This window comes from Protopterus annectens, chromosome 1.part0 (genome assembly GCF_019279795.1).
Source record: "Protopterus annectens isolate FY-2018-M chromosome 1.part0, PAN1.0, whole genome shotgun sequence".
Taxonomy (NCBI): Eukaryota; Metazoa; Chordata; order Ceratodontiformes; family Protopteridae; genus Protopterus; species Protopterus annectens.
The window spans coordinates 1,714,646,339-1,714,659,123 of NC_056725.1; positions in this window are offsets into that span (position 1 = coordinate 1,714,646,339).

The following is a 12,785-nucleotide window of genomic DNA, read 5'->3' on the forward strand; positions in this document are numbered from 1 at the left end:
AGGGGCACCGATTCTACAGGCTAGAGTTTGATACCCACAATATTGGTGGTCAAATGTTTTATTACTTTTACATTGAAAAGTCTGACAATTAAACATTTAATAAAAATCAGGAATGAGGAGGAACACTGAAGAGATTAAAATGGAATAGGGAAGCACAGGAATCCCCAGTAGGGACTACATAAATGTATTCACATATAGTTCTAAATTATCAGTTATACCATTGTAAAATATACAAACATGCATTTTTTTATGAAAACAAACTACCACTTGCATATTATAACAAATCCATCTTGACAAACCACCATAACAATGCTGAAAATATACCCAGGGGAAACTACATGCATATGTATACCGGAGATCAACATCCAATAGAGAAGTAGAAAGAAGAAGAAGAATGAGAGAGTAGATAAACATGGCATTCATGAAAAGGACCTGAACTGAATTGTCTGAATTATAAAGACATAAGGTATAACTGAGCCTGGCTGTCTATACACAGATACACATCTGAATGCACATACACACACACACACACACACACACACACACACACACACACACACACACACACACACACACACACACACACACACACACACACGTGCGTGCGCACCTACACACACACACACACACACACACACACACACACAAACACACACACACACACAACACACACACACACACACACACACACAGACGCACATGCGCACACACACGGTCACACAGGCGTACATGCTGCATGCACATGCACACAATAAGGGAATAAGAGCCATAAACCTTCATTCCTTCAGCATTTAACCAGAACATAGTACATTGCCTAATTATGCTGTCTCTGACCATTCCATTAATCATCTCTGAACATTTTATTTCAATATAATTGAAATTATAATTAATATTCTTAAAATAAGACAACTACTGATAGTTTAGCTCAACCGTTAAAGCTATGAGCTGCTAACACGCTTCATATTATAAGTCTGGAGTTTGATTTCCCAGTGTTCATTTGCAAGCTGTGTAATTGTAAACAAGTGATTTCATCAGACAATGCTTTGACCCTGAAAAGGGATGGTTGTATCCAGTTGGCTTATCCAGTTAAGAAAATAAATAATAAAGAGGAATAGATTGAATAAGTGTATTGTCAGTAGGATCATTACACAGAAATTTTCCTAACCAGTAAGTACATCTGAGATTCTGTCACCTCATAGATCAATCTATGTATTTACAATTAAGCCATTTTCCACAATTTTATTTACTTTGCTAAACAGACTCCAAGAACTGAAATATGTGCAGGTAAGATTACACTATATGGCTCCCAGTGGCGGTTCCAAACTTTGGTAAATGAAATTGAAGGTGACACATAGTGCAATGTGGTAATATTTAAACAGAGTCTGTGTAGCACCTTAAATCTGAAACACTTATAGTCATTTGTAGTTGCATAGTATGAGGTACAGTACATAAAACAGATTCTTCTCTTCTTCTAGCTGATGGTCCCTGAACATCTTGCCCCTCCAAAGATCCATAATTTATTGTTTCCTAGGAAGCAGATACAGTAAAGAACTGCAAACGTCAGAAATCAATTATTCTAAGAGTCATATTTAGCTGAGCATGCATCATTAGGTGCACTACTTCTATGGAATATGGCTGTTCCAGTTTTCTAAAAGAAAGGAAGTTCCAACCCTGAAATTATGAAATAGCTCATGGCATAAGATGGTAAATATGTGCTTTTTTTTCTCTTTTAATTCATGAAGCCGGACGATGTATTTGATGCCACCAGTCAGAGGTCCTTGCAATGCCAAGGTTCCAAATGTTCTAATTGTTCTTTGGAATAGTCCCCCTTAGTTTGTGTAATCAAAATAATAGTTTGGATGAAAGGGACTGTGGCTAGGAATTGTCTGATTAGAATCCGCAAGAAGTCATAATACAACATACACTCCTTTCCCATTCTGTCTAACCCATAACTTTTCAGTTGTGGAGAATTTATCTGATTAACAGAGCTAGAAAAGAAAAAAAAACATCTGTCACAGAAGTGCAGGTTGGGAGGCCATAAACCACATAAAGATTTGGAACCTTTATCATTTTATTAGGCTTTTCTGGATTCCAAACAAAAGTCTATACAAAAGTATACCAATATTTTAGAAAATACCACATATGGAATATACCTATGATACAAAAAAATTAAGTAATAAAATTATTCTAATTGGTAGAATCTTGAGCACCAGATTAATAGTATAAACTTCTGGTTATCAATAGGTGAGCTGATTAAACTTATCATTTCTAGATAATTAAATACAATTATTTTTCCTGGAATAGACTTATCTATAGATATCCCTGAATATTTTAAATTCAGGGTATGCCATTTAAATGAGCAATTAGATTCAGTTAATGATGTCAACAAGTAATTTATATATAGAACATTTGCTTTGGACACGTTTATTTTATAGCTAGCAAAGAATATTGTTGGAAAGTTTTTGAGAGGCAATAAGGTCATTAATGAGATACTTAGGTTTATTAGGGTAGGTGGATATCCTGATTTAATGAGATACTTAGGTTTATTAGGGTAGGTGGGTATCCTGATTTAATGAGATACTTAGGTTTATTAGGGTAGGTGAGTATCCTGATTTAATGAGATACTTAGGTTTACTAGGGTAGGTGGGTATCTTGATTTAATGAGATACTTAGGTTTATTAGGGTAGGTAGGCATCCTGATTTAATGAGATATTTAGGTTTATTGGGGTAGGTGGGTATCCTGATTTAATGAGATACTTAGGTTTATTGGGGTAGGTGGGTATCCTGATTTAATGAGATACTTAGGTTTATTAGGGTAGGTGGGTATCCTGATTTAATGAGATACTTAGGTTTATTGGGGTAGGTGGGTATCCTGATTTAATGAGATACTTAAGTTTATTAGGGTAGGTGGGTATCCTGATTTAATGAGATACTTAGGTTTATTGGGGTAGGTGGGTATCCTGATTTAATGAGATACTTAGGTTTATTGGGGTAGGTGGGTATCCTGATTTAATGAGATACTTAAGTTTATTAGGAGTAGGTGGTATCCTGATCTAATGAGATACTTGGGTTTATTAGGGTAGGTAGGCATCCTGATTTAATGAGATACTTAGGTTTATTAGGGTAGGTGGGTATCCTGATTTAATGAGATACTTAGGTTTATTAGGGTAGGTGAGTATCCTGATTTAATAAGATACTTAGATTTATTAGGGTAGGTAAGCATCCTGATTTAATGAGATACTTAGGTTTATTAGGGTAGGTGGGTATCTTGATTTAATGAGATACTTAGGTTTATTAGGGTAGGTAGGCATCCTGATTTAATGAGATACTTAGGTTTATTGGGGTAGGTGGGTATCCTGATTTAATGAGATACTTAGGTTTATTGGGGTTGGTGGGTATCCTGATTTAATGAGATACTTAGGTTTATTAGGGTAGGTGGGTATCCTGATTTAATGAGATACTTAGGTTTATTGGGGTAGTTGGGTATCCTGATTTAATGAGATTCTTGGGTTTATTAGGGTAGGTAGGCATCCTGATTTATTGAGATACTTAGGTTTATTAGGGTAGGTAGGCATCCTGATTTAATGAGATACTTAGGTTTATTGGGGTAGGTGGGTATCCTGATTTAATGAGATACTTAGGTTTATTAGGGTAGGTGAGTCTCCTGATTTAATGAGATACTTAGGTTTATTGAGGTAGGTGGTATCCTGATTTAATGAGATTCTTAGGTTTATTAGGGTAGGTAGGCATCCAGATTTAATGAAGTACTTAGGTTTATTGGGGTAGGTGGGTCTCCTGATTTAATGAGATACTTAGGTTTATTAGGGTAGGTGGGTATCCTGATTTAATGAGATACTTAGATTTATTGAGGTAGGTGGGTATCCTGATTTAATGAGATACTTAGGTTTATTGGGGTAGGTGGGTATCCTGATTTAATGAGATACTTAGGTTTATTGGGGTAGTTGGGTATCCTGATTTAATGAGATACTTAGGTTTATTGGGGTAATTGGGTATCCTGATTTAATGCGATTCTAATGAGATACTTGGGTTTATTAGGGTAGGTAGGCATCCTGATTTAATGAGATACTTAGGTTTATTAGGGTAGGTAGGCATCCTGATTTAATGAGATACTTAGGTTTATTGGGGTAGGTGGGTCTCCTGATTTAATGAGATACTTAGGTTTATTAGGGTAGGTAGGCATCCTGATTTAATGAGATACTTAGGTTTATTGGGGTAGGTGGGTATCCTGATTTAATGAGATACTTAGGTTTATTAGGGTAGGTGGGTCTCCTGATTTAATGAGATACTTAGGTTTATTGGGGTAGGTGGGTATCCTGATTTAATGAGATACTTAGGTTTATTAGGGTAGGTGGGTATCCTGATTTAATGAGATACTTAGGTTTATTAGGGTAGGTAGGTTTCCTGATTTAATGATATACTTAGGTTTATTAGGGTAGGTGGGTATCCTGATTTAATGAGATACTTAGGTTTATTAGGGTAGGTAGGCATCCTGATTTAATGAGATACTTAGGTTTATTGGGGTAGGTGGGTATCCTGATTTAATGAGATATTTAGGTTTATCAGGGTAGGTAGGTATCCTGATTTAATGAGATACTTAGGTTTATTAGGGTAGCTAGGTATCCTGATTTAATGAGATACTTAGGTTTATTAGCGTAGGTGGGTATCCTGATTTAATGAGATACTTAGGTTTAATAGGGTAGGTAGGTATCCTGATAGATAAGTGGCATTCTCTGTTAATCAGAAGACAAACAGTTTGTGCTAAAGGATATAGGGCAATAGTAATTATGAGACTGGGAAGGGGCAATCAAAATATCTGAAGTATAGCATACAGATAAGACCATGGGTCTATATTAGATCAACGAATGCTTAAAAAAGCGAATGCTGATTGATAGACCTTATGTAAGTGAAAGCTTACAATCTCGAACTGTCAGATCAGCAATTTTTTTCCTACGGAAAAAAATTTGCTGATCTAAAACACATACACACAACACAAGCACACCAAACAAACAGAAATCCACACACATGCACCTAAAATCTGACACCTAACCCTACACTAAACTATGCACACACCACTAACTATCCACTTACCTTACTCACACACTCACCTAACCCGCGCCCTAACCCTAACTCACCTAAACCCGCCCTAACCCTCACGTCCCCAAAATCGCACACATACCTAACCCGAGCCCTAACCCTAACTCAACTAACCCACCCTAACACTCACATCCACACAATCGCACACTTACCTGAATCCGACCCGTAACTTTCCACCACAGCACTGAAAATACCGAAGCAACAGAAATGGACAACCAAATTCTTTCCCTAGGAAAAAAATTGAGTTTCTGTTGCTTCGATATTTTTAAATTTTGCTAAAATAAGGTTGATCAATCAGCGTTAGCTTGTTTAAGCGTTTGCTGATTTAATATAGACCCTAAGACCACACCATTGAACCTCTTAGCACAATAAATCTGGACAAAGCTTAAAATAATGGGAGGACAAAGACCCAAAAATAGGGGCATATTTTAAATATTGTTTTTATAACCTTAGAAAGTTACCAGAAGAACAGTTTTTTGAGTTAGCATGCATTTTCTGGAAGCCTATAATAACTGAAACTCAAATATATGTTATTATTTAGTGATTTCAATCCTCAGTGATTTGCCAGAAAAATGCAAATTTTATGAGGAACAGACCCAAACTATGAGGCAAAAATCTGGGCATTCTGTGAAAATCTAGACAGTTGAGAGGCATGGATAAGACTATGAAGCTTTGTCAAATGCCTTGTCAGTATCAAACCTGACAAGGGGACCAGGTAATTTATGAAGCCAAGTATGCCTTATAAAGAATATTGTTCTTTCAACCTCTTCTGTAGTATATTTCCTGTGACCCTGTCTGGTCCAAACAAAAAAATATATTGAATAGAAATCACATGAGGTGTTTTGTCCACATTGTCATAAAAAATTAATTAGTCACAATTCAGAAGAGATATTGGTCAGTAGGAAGAACAATAGCCTATGGGTTTGTTAACATTTCTTTAGAAAAAGATGCTGTGGGTAACTTTCTTCATAGTATTGTAGCAGGCGTTGAGGAAATACAACAATATCTGATTCCCATATAGTCCCAGTGGAATGGTATCTAAACCTGACATCTTAAAATGCTTCATTTTCATAGACTGGGGTGATTTATGTAAAGAGAGGTTAACCAACTGTTGAAAAAATGCAGTTTCATTGTGACAGGTAACTGAAGGAAGGAAAATAATGCTCATTTCAAGTCTGGGTCTGACACACTGTCTACTGAATATAAATGATTCTTAAGTTCCGAAGGCCTCTAAACTGAAGTCTCAATCCACAAGATCCTTTCCTATAAGGGGCGCTTAATGGTGGTAATAGTAAATCCTTGAATATCCATATGCAACCTACATACAACATGGCAAATTGCTTGAGTAGACAGAATGTGATACACCCCATTCAGATCTTTTCTAGCATTAGAAACTGTTTCTCATTTACAACATCTACAGTATGTTTTTCAGTGTAACAGTATTGTTGGGTTCATCTTTTCGGGTGCTTCTGATGATTTGTCATTTAGTAAGAAGCCTGGACTTAAGAATGGGTTAACATTGTATTCTAATCATTTAAAATACAGTCAGAGAAAGACGAGTACATTATATGAATGTTACCCCTGACAGTCTTCCTTAAGAAATGAAATGAAATTGAGGGTCACCTGAAGAATTAACACAGTTTCATTTCTGCCCATATTTCTTTAATAATTTTAACAAAATCAGAATATTTTGTGCATGCCACGTTAAACCTCCACAGACATTGGAGGTAAAGGCTTATTCAGAGTTATGGGTAGACAATAATCACACAGAATCGTGTCCAGTGTAAAGCTCACCAATCTATTCTTCTTAAAAGGAGGGATAAATATTTCCAGTAAATGATACAGTATCCCCCGAATTTATGAAGCTGTTTATAGGGTGCAGGATTAGTCTAAGAGCTATTTTCGGCAATATGGCCGACGTGCGATCCAGGAACGAGCTCCTGGGATCTGCACGTGAGCTCTTAGGCTAATCCTGCACGGACCAAGCTCCTGTATGCAAATTACCCTCATTTGCAGGTGAAAACCATGCAAATGAGGGTAATTTGTGATCCAGCAAGCAGGCAGCTGTCAGTGCAGGACTAGTGCAGTCTGCAGAAATGTACTCGACTAGTAACCGAGTACATTTCTGCAAACTACAAAATGGAGCTATGACAGCTCCAAATAAAGGCTGCATATCATTGAGGAAGCATGCCAATGGCCAAGTATAAGGCCATTGGCACTGCAAACTGTTTCAAAAATTAAAAAAATCAACTTTTTTTTTTTTTTTCGCCGATCTCAGCTTTTTAAGCATAGGGCAGCGGTGTGCAAACGGGATAGGGGGAATATAAAAAAATAAACTTAAAATGAGCATTCTAACTAAAAGCAGTATTCTGCCATGCAAGTCAATGGCAGGCATAAAACAACCTGGCCAGTGAGTAATGGTTGCTAAGGGGGGAGGCTCAGTGTGGGACATGTAGCTATGCATTAGCAGGCAATCCTATGCAAATGAGGGGAAGGATAGTGAATCCCAGATTTCCCCAGGGTGTGAGGCAGGTCCCAAGAGTGTAAGAGTATAAATAGCTGGGTGCAAGACTAGGATATAGGTGACATCATGGGGGGAGGGTGTCAGGCATACAGTATGTGGAATGGAGCCCTGTGGCTCGGGACTGCTCCTAGCTTAGCACAGCTAAGCTAGAGGTGTGTCCAAACTGCCTAGCACTCTTTACAAAGTGTAAGCAGGTGTGCGCGCCGCTCACCAAATATTACAGAAAGGAAAAGGAAGTTAAACCAGGAAATAGCAGCTCTGTGCACATTTGAGCACTCCATTTGTGTGGCGTGCACACAGGCTTAAACAGGGAGGCAATGGGAAGGGAAAACAGCAGTAGGAAGTTAATCAAGGAGAACTAGCTTAGCTGACAGGTGAAATGTATCAGAAACAGCCAATTACACAGGCAGCAGCCCAGCCCAGCCCAGCACACCACTATAAACTATGCAAACACCTTTCCCCCTTGTTTTTCCCAAAACCTCTGCACCACCGGTGTATACAGATGGAGAAATTTTACAAAATGAAAGCAAGAGAAAAAATGTTAGGGGCTGCTTTTGCTATCATAGACCAGCATGTGCAAGAGGCTGAGGGTGGTGAGGATGTGAATGCTGCTGAGCAACCCACAATGAGGAGACGGAGAAGAGTGTACAGACCCAGGGTAACCTACCAGGGGCTACATGAGCTGGAGATAGTCAGGCGCTATAGGGTGGACAGGGACCTCTTACAGCAAATTGTTGAGCTGTGCCGGCCATGCCTCACACACAAAACTAACAGAGGGGAACCCATCCCAGTGGATACCAAGGTATGTGTAGGCCTAAGAATAATAGCTACAGGTACCTTCCAAAGGCCAACTGGGGCTATGATGGGGATTTCACAGACATCAGCATCTGGGGTACTCCACCAGTTCCTGGATGCCATGTCAGCACATGTTGGTGAGCACGTATATTTCCCCATCACCCGTGAGGCGTTGGCCAGCAATATGCATCTCTTCCACCAAATAGCAAATTACCCTGAGGTAGTGGGTGCAATAGACTCCACGCACATATGCATTAAAGCACCACCAGGTGAGCGGGGTAAGGTCTACATCAACCGCAAGGGCTTCCCCTCCATCAACTGCCAGGTCGTGTGCGATGCCCAGGGCATAATAATGAATGTGCATGCTGGCTGCCCTGGAAGCTACCATGATTCCCACATCTGGCATCTGACGCAGCTGTACCAGACATTTGTCAATGGGGACATCCCACATGGTCACCTAGTGGGGGATGCTGGATACACACTGGAGCCATGGCTGATGACACCCATCAGAAATGCACACACGCCCGAACAAGAACTCCATAATGAGGCACACGCACAAACATGAATCAAAATAAAGCATGTGTTTGGGATGCTCAAGTCACGGTTCTGGTGCCTGGACACATCTGGTGGAGCCTTGAAATACTCACCAACTACATGTACCCAAATTGTCCTTGTATATGCCATGCTACTCAATATGATCCTGCGGAAACAGCTGCAGCAGGAATAGCATGGGGCAGGGCCACACAGCCCCCCACCAGTGCCAAAGCCTGCACAGGCACAGAGTGACTCGGAGGAGGAACAACCTGAGACTGCCCCAGTAGGCAGAAGGAGGCATGCCCAGTATGCCCTGGCCTTGGTAAAGAGGCAACGCATAGCACATGCACTGACACAGTAGGGACTCAGGGAATGACACCTCTCTCCGACTCACACATGCATAAAAGGGATGCCAAACATGACACTACCTGTGCTCAACCACATATAGGGAGAGTACTATGTGCATCCAACATAGGCAGCCCTGCAGCACCACCTTCAATACTGGGACACCCACAAGGTAAGTGACTCACACATGCCAGTTGGGGGGGCACATACCCAGCAACAGTCACAGCCAGTAGGATAGGTATAGACAAACACAAATGAGCCCTATGGGTAACCCTTCCCCCAGGCCTACACAGACAGACTACAGTAGGCCAGGCAGTTGGATGTAAGTTGTGAAGGCTAAGAAGTCAGAAATGAATATGTAGGTAGTTAAAGCTAAGATCTGTAGTACACTGGTATGCCTCTAGCCAGCACGATAGGTAAGATTACAGACTGAAATGGTGTACCCAACATACCAGTACAGTCCTAGCAAATGTGTAAAAGTGTCAGGTGTGCCCCACCATCCTACATACACTTATAGTAACAGTTGGGTGTGCCCCCCCACCACTGTGTAGAAATGTAGAAACAGTCAGGTGCCCCCCCACCGCTATGCAGAAATGTAGCAACAGTCAATGCCAAATGACCGATGTATACCCTGCAGACACAGCATGTTACCTGTCAGTGTACAACACAAAGGTCAGCACAGCAGTACATACTACCTGGACTTGATCCACACATGCAATATAGATGGCCATACTGGGCATGCTCACACACAGAGGAATGTAGGCAATGTCAGTCAACAACATACTGAAAGGTCATACTAAGCATGCTCACACACTTAAACACATGAAGGCCATGTCTGCAAACACCAGTGGACCAGACATATCTGGCAGTTGCAGTTCTTATTGCAGACACATGTCAGTATGCACCACTCCTGCCTTGCACACACAGTGGATAGGAATACAGACATATATGTAAGTACAACACACTATAATAGGCCAAAGGTAGGCAGACATAGATGTGTGGAAGAGGGTGACCATGACAAGGAGCCATCTGGGCCTGTCCCACCCAGCACACAGCCAAAGGGCTCCAAACTCATGAGGTGCAGGTGGCGCTTACTGCAGATAATAGCCACCAGTATCTGTCAGCATGACAGACTATGTGGTGCACGTGCCAGCTGTGCAACATGACTGTACAAGGAAGTAGTCACCTAGTAGCTATATACACGTACCTGTGGCATATGACCTCGTGTGTGCCTGCATGTGGCATGTCAACCCCTACATGAATGGGTTACAGCCCATGCACACACCACCCTCCCCATAGCAGTATCATGACAAGACTGCTGAGGTCATTCAATGTGAAATACACCTTTGGGAGAAGTGTAGCTCTGTAATCCCCATGATGCATCCCATAACTGCGTACTGCTGTAGTGGCAAACTAGTTAGGTAGTAGTTCTAACCCCAAACTTGGCAACTGTGTGAGTGTGTGTGTGTGTGTGTGTGTGTGTGTGTGTGTGTGTGTGTGTGTGTGTGTGTGTGTGTGTGTATGTCTCTCTGACTGTGTTGAGATAAATGCATTTTAGGCTACTCACACTCCGTACAATTCATATACTCAACTTTGGCAAGGGTGCTGATGTCACTCACCTAGAAATACACCTCTGGGAAAATCATTGCCCAGTAATTTCCGGAGTGTGCCCTGTAACTGTGTGTTGCTGTAGAGTGATGGAGTACTTAGGTAGGTGTTCTAACCCCAGACCTAGCAACTGCATGTGTCTGTGTGTGTGTCTGAGTGAGTAGAGAGCAATGCTTTTTAGGCTACTCACACTCCGTACAATTCTTATACTCAACTTTGGCAATGCTACTGATATCACTCACCTAGCAATACACCTCTGGGAAAGTCATAGCCCAGTAATCTCCGTCGTGCTTCCTGTAACTGCGTACTGCTATAGTGTGATAAAGTAGTTAGGTAGGTGTTCTAACCCCAGACCTGGCAATTGTGTGTGAATCTGTGTGTGTGAGACTGAATAGAGAGCAATGCTTTTTAGGCTACTCACACTCCATACAATTCATATACTCAACTTTGGCAAGGCTGCTGATGTCACTCACCTAGAAATACAACTCTGGGAAAATAATAGTCTAGTAATCTCTGTAGTGCTTCCTGTAACTGTATACTGCTGTAGTGTGATAAAGTAGTTAGGTAGGTGTTCTAACCCCAGACTTGGCAACTGTGTGTCTCTGTCTGAGTAACAAACAATGCCTTTTTAGGGTACTCACATTCCTTAGAATTCATATACTCAACTTTGGCGAGGCTGCTGATGTCACTCACCTAGAAATACACCTCTAGGAAAGTCATAGCCCAGTAATCTCTGTAGCGTGTCCTGTAACTGTGTACTGCTGTAGTGTGAGTTAGAACTGTAGTAGGGTTCCATTTCCACCCATAGCAGTTCTGGATGTTTTGTGTGTGTTTCAGTGTCTGTGTATGGAGCAATGCATCATAGGCTACTCACTTGCAGTATATTTCAAATGCCCTAATTTGCCAATCCTGCTGATGTCATTCATTGTGAAATGCATTGGGGAGCAAGTTCTTTAGTAACCCCTGCAGGTGTCCTATAACTACTCCATGATGTAGTGTGATATAGGCCTTGGTCAGGGTTCTATACTGACACATGTTGTTGTGGATGTTTTGTGTGTGTCTCACTGTCTGTGTAGGGAGCAATGCATTTTAGGCTAGTCACTCGTGGTAAACCTGCTGATATCATTCACTGTGAAATACACCTTTGGGAAAAAACATCTCTAGTAATCCTTGTGGTGCACTCTATAGCAGCTCTATGCTGTCATGTGATGTAGACTTTGGTCAGGGGTTCCATACCCACACATGTCAGTTGTGGATGTTTTGTGTGTGTCTCACTGTCTGTGCAGGGAGCAATGCATTTTAGGCTAGTCACTCACAGTACAGTTAAAACCAGTGGCGGCTGATGACTTCAAATCAAGGGGGGGCTGCAGGAGACAGCTGAATGGGTGGGGCCAATGGGAAGGGGTGTGGCCAACTAGAAAGGGGAGGAGCTATGCTCAAAACCACAAAAACTAACTTTAATGAAATATGCTGCCCTGGGTGCCAAACCATCTTTATGAGAGTCCAATCAAGACAAAATCAAGTGTAGAAGAATAAAAATATTTCAATGCATTGGCTGCATGACAGCTTACTTAATATCCAGATGGAAACAAAAAGGTTGTGAGGCATGAAAAAATAAATTACTTTTTAAATACATTACTGGAATGCCAGTCAAAATCAAGTATAAAAAAAAACAAGCAGCACTCAACTCAAACCACTTCTCCATGCACTGCAGTTCTAATTATAATTTATATTCAGCTTTATTAAAGTACCAAGTAACACGCTGAAAGTAGAAATCTCTGTGATGCCCCCACTTGTAAAAATGTTTCTTATCCAAAAAAGACCTGCTGCCTGACAATTATCTACTTGTTTCATGGGGAAAACA